General features: G+C 40.4%; 1 pseudogene; it reads right to left on the bottom strand.

The window, feature by feature from the left end:
• Nucleotides 1-7,905: 7,905 nt before the first annotated feature.
• On the bottom strand, nucleotides 7,906-8,285 carry LOC521159 (histone H2B type 1-C/E/F/G/I-like; annotated as a pseudogene).
• Between the last annotated feature and the right edge of the window lie 230 nt (nucleotides 8,286-8,515).

Here is an 8,515-nt window from a genome sequence, read left to right as displayed (position 1 = left end):
GTGCCATTGCCTTCTCCGCAATGGAATATTACTCAGCCATTAAAAATAATACATTTGAATCAGTTCTAATGAGGTGGATGAAACTGGAGCCTATTATACAGAATGAAGTAAGCCAGAAAGAAAAACACCAATACAGTATACTAATGCATATGTATGGAATTTAGAAAGATGGTAACAATAACCCTGTATGTGAGACAGCAAAAGAGACACAGATGTATAGAACAGTCTTTTGGACTCTGTGGGAGAGGGAGAGGGTGGGATGATTTGGGGGAATGGCATTGAAACATGTATAATATCATATAAGAAACGAATCACCAGTCCAGGTTCGATGCAGGATACAGGATGCTTGGGGCTGGTGCACTGGGATGACCCAGAGGGATAGTACGGGGACGGAGGTGGGACAGCAATTCAGGATGGGGAACACATATATACCCATGGCAGATTCATGTTGATGTATGGCAAAACCAATAAAATATTGTAAAGTAATTAGCCTCCAATTAAATAAATTTAAAATTAAAAAATTCTAATTCAGATGGTACATGTGTAAGATGTGTAATTTGTATGTAACCATATCCCATGTGGTGATGGTTTTTCAGTCACTAAGTTGTGTCTGACTCTGTGATCCTGGGACTGAAGCACCATATGCTTCCCTGTCTTTGAGTTTTTCTCCAAATTTACTCAAACTCATGTCCATTGAGTCACTTCAGTGATGACCCCAACCATCTCATTCTTTCTTGCCCCCTTTTCCACCTCTCTTAGCCTTGGAAGGAAAGTTATGACCAACCTAAATAGCATATTTAAAAGCAGAGACATTACTTTGCCAACAAAGGTCCATCTAGTCAAGGCTATGGTTTTTCCAGTAGTCATGTATGGATGTGAGAGTTGGACGATGAAGAAAGCTGAGCACCGAAGAATGGATGCTTTTGAACTCTGATGTTGGAGTAGACTCTTGAGAGTCCCTTAAACTGCAGGAAGATCCAGCCAGTCCAGCCTAAAGGAGATCAGTCCTGGGTGTTCATTGGAAGGACTGATGTTGAAGCTGAAACTCCAATACTTTGGCCACCTGATGCAAAGAGTTGACTCATTGGAAAAGACCCGATGCTGGGAGGGATTGGGGGCAGGAGGAGAAGGGGATGACAGGATGAGATGGTTGGATGGCATCACCGACTAGATGGACAAGGGTTTGGATAGACCCCGGGAGTTGGTGATGGACAGGGAGGCCTGGAGTGTTGCGATTCATGGAGTCGCAAAGAGTCGGACCTGACTGAGCGACTAAACTGAACTGAACAGCCTTTCCCAGCATCAGGGTCTTTTCCAGTGAGTCAGCTCTTCACATAAGGTGGCCAAAGTATTAGAGCTTCAGCATCAGTCCTTTGAGTGAATATTCAGGGTTGCTTTCCTTTAGGATTGACTGGTTTGAACTCCTTGTTTTCCAGGGGACTTTGAAGAGTCTTCTCCACACTACAATTTGAAAGCATCAGTTCTTTGGTGGTCAGCCTTCTTTATGGTCCAGCTCTCAGACCCATACATGACTACTGTAAAAACCATAGCTTTGTTTATATGGACTTTTGTTGGCAACGTGATGTCTCTGCTTTTTAACTTGCTGGCCAAGTTTGTCATGGTTCCAAGGAGCAAGCATCTTTTAATTTCATAGCTGCAGTTAAACATCCACAGTGATTTTGGAGCCTAAAAAAATAAAGTCTCTCACTGTCTCCATTGTTTCCCCATCTATTTGCCATGAAATAATGGGACATGATGCCCTGATCTTAGGTTTTTCAATGTTGAGCTTTAAGCCAGTTTTTTCACTCTCTTCTTTCACTTTTATCAAGAGTCTCTTCAGTTCCTCTTCACTTTCTGCCATTAGAGTGGTGCCATCTGCATATCTGAGGTTATTGATATTTTCCCCTGCAATCTTGATTCCAGCTTGTGAGTCATCCAGCCTGGCATTTCTTACGATGTCCTCTACATATGTTAAATAAGCGGGGTGACAATAGACAGCCTTGAGGTACTCCTTTCCCAATTTGGAATCAGTCAGTTGTTTCATGTCCAGTTCCAACAGTTGCTCCTTGACATGCATACAGGTTTCTCAGAAGGCAGGTAAAGTGGTCTGGTATTCCCATATTGTTAAGAATTTTCCAGTTTGTTGTGATATACATACACAGTTTGTTTTAATCTTATGTGATTATTATTAGGGGATTTTTGACAAAATAAGATTTAAAGTCCTTTAAAAAAAGGTGGAAAAGGAAACTTTTTAAAGGTAAGAAATATGATCAACTTTGGGAGAAGATTATTTCTGCAAAAGTACATCATGAATTTGTTCATATCAAATATGGTTAAATCTAGCCGGAAAACTTACAAAAAAAAAAAAAAAAGCTATTTCATGCCATAAGAAATTAAGTGATTTTTCTGAATAATAATGGTCTTTTGGACTGAATATACAGCTTCTGACTAATCATTTTCTTCCAATGGATGTATTAAGTGCTTAAAATATGTTAAACATTAAAACTGAAATACTGTCATCTCTTCCTTTAAATGATCTTCTTCATTGCTTGGTAGATAATTTAGAAACTCACAGCTTTTCTGTATATAGAAACAGAAGGTATAGGTGATATTTATGTTACATATCTGCATGTAATTCTACTTCAGTAACTGTTAAAATTATTATTGGTCTTCCCTGGTGGCTCAGTGGTAAAAACTGCCTGCTAATGCAGGAGACATCAGTTCAAGCCCTGGGTCAGGAATGAACCCCTGGAGAAGGAAATGACAACCTACTCCAATATTCTTGCACGGGAAATCCATGAATGAGGAGCCAGGTGGGCTACAGTCCCTGGTATTATAAAAGAATCAGACATGACTTAGCACCTAAAAAACAACCACCATGAATAATTATTCATGATAGGACATATTTGTGGACTTATTTTGGAGCCTGTGTATAAAATAACAAGCCTGTATGTAGAATAACAGGGCTATCTTCTGAAGTTGGTCATTCTTTGGATCCAGTCCAAAGGGTGTTGCGTATCTCTTAGCTCAGAAATGAATTTGAGTTGGTGGCCCCTAGCTTGGAAACAGTGTAAGATAATATCTTGAAATTGGTTTTATTTCTTGGAGGCTAGTTTCATTGTGAAGGTAAAAATATGGATATAGACATGTGGAGAAATAATCAAATCTAGAAAATAAACAAAAAGCTGGCAAAGTTGTACCACCCCAAAGACATCAAGAAGTTAATCATGTTTTTTTTTTCCTGGATTTGCAAAGCATAAAATAGAATTGCAGACACAATTCAAGCCTGTCACTTTTCTAAGTTGAAGGCATGTTACCGTAACTTGATCATTCTGTAATGAAATCCATGAAACAAGAAAAAGAAAACGAGGAAAAGTTACCTGAAGTTCAGTTCAGTCATTCAGTCGTGTCTGACTCTTTGCTACACCATGGAACACAGCACACCAAGCCTCTCTTTCCATCATCAACTCCCAGAGTTTACCCAAACTCATGTCCATTGACTCAGTGATGCCATCCAACCATTTCATCCAATGTCATCTCATTTTCCTGCCTTCAATCTTTCCCAGCATCAGGGTCTTTTCAAATGAGCCAGCTCTTTGAAATAGGTAGCCAAAGTATTAGTTTCAGCTTCAACATCAGTCCTTCCAATGAACACCTAGGATTATCTTTTTTAGGATGGACTGGTTGGATCTCTTTGCAATCCAAGGGACTCTTCACAAGTCTTCTCCAACACCACAGTTCAAAATACCAATTCTTCAGCATTCAGCTTTCTTTAGAGTCCAACTCTCACATCCATACATGACTATTGGACAAACCATAGCCTTGACTAGACGGACCTTTGTTGGCAAAGTAATGTCTGCTTTTTAATATGCTGTATATATTTTTCATAACTTTACTTCCAAGGGGGCAAGAGTCTTTTAATTTCATGACTTCTGTCACCATCTGCAGTGATTTTGAAGCCCCCAAAAATAGTCTCTCACTGTTTCCACTGTTTCCCCATGTATTTGCCGTGAAGTGATGGGACCGGATGCCATGATCTTCGTTTTCTGAATGTTGAGCTTTAAGCTAATTGTTTCATTCTCCACTTTCACTTTCATCAAGAGGCTTTTGAGTTCCTCTTCACTTTCTGCCATAAGAATGGTATCACCAACATATATGAGGTTATTAATATTTCTCCTGGCAACCTTTATCCCAGCATGTGCTTCTTCCAGTCCAGCATTTCTCATGGTGTACTCTGCATATAAGTTAAATAAGCAGGGTGACAATATACAGCCTTTACGCACTCCTTTTCCTATTTGGAACCAGTATGTTGTTCCATGTCCAGTTCTAACTGTTGCTTCCTGACCTGCATACAGATTTCTCAAGAGACAAGTCAGGTGGTCTGGTATTCCCATCTCTTTCAGAGTTTTCCACAGTTTATTGTGATCTACACAATCAAAAGCTTTGGCATACTCAATAAAGCAGGAATAGATGTGTTTCTGGAACTCTCTTTCTTTTTCCATGATCCAGCAGATGTTGGCAATTTGATCTCTGGTTCCTCTGCCTTTTCTAAAACCAGCTTGAACATCTGGAAGTTCACAGTTCACATATTGCTGAAGCCTGGCTTGGAGAATTTTAAGCATTACTTTACTAGCATGTGAGATGAGTGCAATTGTGTGGTAATTTGAGCATTCTTTGGCATTGCCTTTCTTTGGGATTGGAATGAAAAGTGACCTTTTCCAGTCCTGTGGCCACTGCTGAGTTTTCCAAATTTGCTGGCATATTGAGTGTAGCACTTTCATAGCATCCTCTTTCAGTATTTGAAATAGTTCAACTGGGATTCCATCATCTCCATTGGTTTTGTTGGTAGTGATGCTTCCTAAGACCCACTTGACTCACCGTCCAAGGATGTCTGGCCCTAGGTGAGTGATCACACCATCATGGTTATCTGGGTCATGAAGATCATTTCTCTACAATTCTTCTGTAATATTCTTGCCACTTCTTCTTAATATCTTCTCCTTCTTTTAGGCCCTTAAAATTTCTGTCCTTTATTGAGCCCATCTTTGCATGAAATGTTCCCTTGGTATCTCTAATTTTCTTGAAGAGATCTCTAGTCTTTCCCATTCTATTGTTTTCCTCTATTTCTTTGCATTGATCAACGAGGAAGGCTTTCTTATCTCTCCTTGCTATTCTCTGAAACTGCATTCAAATGGGTATATCTTTTCTTTTCTCCTTTGCTTCTTTTCTTTTCACAGCTCTTTGTAAAGCCTCCTCAGACAGCCTTTTTTTTTTTTTTTTTTTGCATTTCTTTTTCTTGGGGATGGTCTTGATCCCTGTCTCTTGCACAATGTTATGAACCTCTGTCCATAGTTCATTAGGAACTCTATCAGATCTAGTCCCTTAAATCTATTTCTCACTTCCACTGTATAATCGTAAGGGATTTGATTTAGGTCATACCTGAATGGTCCAGTGGTTTCCCCTACTTTCTTCAATTAAGTCTGAGCTTGGCACTAAGGAGTTCATGATTTGAGCCGTAGTCAGCTCCCAGTCTTGTTTTTGCTGACTGTATATAGCTTCTCCATCTTTGGCTGCAAAGAATATAATAACTCTGATTTCGGTGTTAGCTATCTGGTCTGTCTACTCTTGTGGTGTTGGAAGAGGGTGTTTGCTATAACCAGTGCATTCTCTCGGCAGAACTCTATTTAGCCTTTGCCCTGCTTCATTCTGTATTCCAAGGCTAAATTTGCCTGTTACTCCAGGTGTTTCCTGACTTGCTACTTTTGCATTCCAGTCCCCTATATGCAGGTCAGGAAGCAACAGTTAGAACTGGACATGGAACAACAGACTGGTTCCAAATAGGAAAAGGAGTACGTCAAGGCTGTATATTGTCACCCTGCTTATTTAACTTATATGCAGAGTACATTATGAGAAACGCTGGACTGGGAGAAACACAAACTGGAATCAAGATTGCCGGGAGAAATATCAATAACCTCAGATATGCAGATGACACCACCCTTATGGAAGAAAGTGAAGAGGAACTAAAAAGCTTCTTGATGAAAGTGAAAGTGGAGAGTGAAAAAGTTGGCTTAAAACTCAACATTCAGAAAACGAAGATCATGGCATCCGGTCCCACCACTTCATGGGAAATAGATGGGGAAACAGTGGAAACAGTGGCAGACTTTGTTTTTCTGGGCTCCAAAATCACTGCAGATGGTGACAGAAGCCATGAAATTAAAAGACACTTACTCCTTGGAGGGAAAGTTATGACCAACCTAGATAGCATATTCAAAAGCAGAGACATTACTTTGCCAACAAAGGTTCGTCTAGTCAAGGCTATGGTTTTTCCAGTAGTCATGTATGGATGTGAGAGTTGGACTGTGAAGAAGGCTGAGTGCTGACGAATTGATGCTTTTGAACTGTGGTGTTGGAGAAGACTCTTGAGAGTCCCTTGGACTGCAAGGAGATCCACCCAGTCCATTCTGAAGGAGATCAGCCCTGGGATTTCTTTGGAAGGAATGATGCTAAAGCTGAAACTCCAGTACTTTGGCCACCTCATGCGAAGAGTTGACTCATTGGAAAAGACTCTGATGCTGGGAGGGATTGGGGGCAGGAGGAGAAGGGGACGACAGAGGATGAGATGGCTGGATGGCATCACTGACTCGATGGACATGAGTCTGTGCAAACTCCGGGAGTTGGTGATGGACAGGGAGGCCTGGCGTGCTGCGATTCATGGGGTCGCAATGAGTCGGACACGACTGAGCAACTGATCTGATCTGATCTGATAGTGAAAAGAACATGTTTTTTGGGTGTTAGTTTTAGAAGGTCTTGTAAGTCTTCATAAAACTGTTGAACTTCAGCTTCTTCAGTGTTACTGGTCGGGGCATAGGCTTGGATTACATTGATATTGAATGGTTTGTCTTGGAAACCAACAGAGGTCACACTGTCGTTTTTGAGATTGGCATCCAAGTACTGTATTTCACACTCTCTTGTTGACCATGATGGCTACTCCATTTCTTCTAAGGGATTCCTGCCCACAGTAGTAAATATAATGGTCATCTGAGTTAAATTCACCCATTCCAGTCCATTTTAGTTCACTGAGTCCTAGAATGTCGACGTTCACTCTTGCCATCTCCTGTTTGACCACTTCCAATTTGCCTTGATTCATGGACCTAACATTTAAGGTTCCTATACAGTATTACTCTCTACAGCATCAGACCTCGCTTCTATCACCAGTCACATCCACAACTGGGTGTTTTGGTTTTCCTTTGGCTCTGTCTTAAAGTTACCTTAATATTAGTGAAAGTCTCATAAAATCATGTTTAACATATTTAAATAAATGCATAATTATTTAACCTGCACATATTTACATTTTTGTTTAACATGCTGAATTCTTACAGCTAATGCTTATAATGTCTTTGTTGTGTATTTCCCTTAGTTTTATTCTAAAAATTGTTAGAAATATTATCAAAAGTTGTGGCCTTACATAACATTCACTAGTACACCTTAATGAATGCTTATTATGTAAAAGGCATTACTCTGAAGAGTGTCCCTGTATTTGCCTAACTCTTACCAGTTTATATAGATCCTCACAAATGAATAAAATGATACATGGAGAACTGGATACATGGAGAATTTGAATGTCTTTCTCGAGGTCAAATACATAATAGTTGATGTCATAAGATTCACAGCCAGTGTCTATGTTTTGTTATGTCAGAGAACCTTAAATGTTTAATGTTCACAAGTATAACACATATATTTTATATAAATATTTTGAGTGAAAGTGAAGTCGCTCAGTCGTGTCCGACTCTTAACGACCCCATGGACTATACAGCCCACCAGGCCCTCTGTCCATGGGATTTTCCAGGCAAGAGTATTGGAGTGAAATGTCATTGCCTTCTCCATTAACAGCGGCTAGGCATATTGTATTTACTTGGAGCTGGTATACTTGGTGACAGCCTTTGTGCCCTCGGACACAGCGTGCTTGGCCAGCTCCCCAGGTAGCAGCAAGCGCACGGCGTTCTGGATCTCCCTGTTTGTGATAGTCGAGTGTTTGTTGTAATGCGCCAGGCGTGATGCCTTGCCAGCGATGCACTCGAAAATGTCGTTGACGAAGGAGTTCATGATTCCCATGGCCTTGGACAAGATGCCAGTGTCCAGATGGACTTGCTTCAGCACCTTGTACCCGTACACGGAGTAGCTCTCCTTGTGGCTGCACTTGTGCTTCTTGCTGTCCTTCTTCTGGGCCTTGGTCACAGCTTTTTTAGAGCCCTTTTAGGTGCAGGAGCAGACTTAGCTGGTTCAGGCATGTCTATAATGACAACACCCAACAACACAGAAAGATCTTGAAATAAATATTTTGAAAAACACCCCAAATTTCAAGTAGATAGGTTTTTAATCTTTATGATTCTTAATATTCTATCATTACAGGTTGTGACAAAACAGCCTCTAAACTATCCTAAGTGTAATAATGAGTTTACTACTTGCAACTCTATCTCTCCCTCACTAAGGAATAGTGTAACAGTATACTAGAAGTACA

This window comes from Bos taurus, chromosome 20 (assembly GCF_002263795.3).
Source record: "Bos taurus isolate L1 Dominette 01449 registration number 42190680 breed Hereford chromosome 20, ARS-UCD2.0, whole genome shotgun sequence".
NCBI classification, from domain to species: domain Eukaryota; kingdom Metazoa; phylum Chordata; class Mammalia; order Artiodactyla; family Bovidae; genus Bos; species Bos taurus.
Note: the sequence above shows the minus strand (reverse complement) of the source record. Positions and strands in the feature narration are given on the sequence as shown.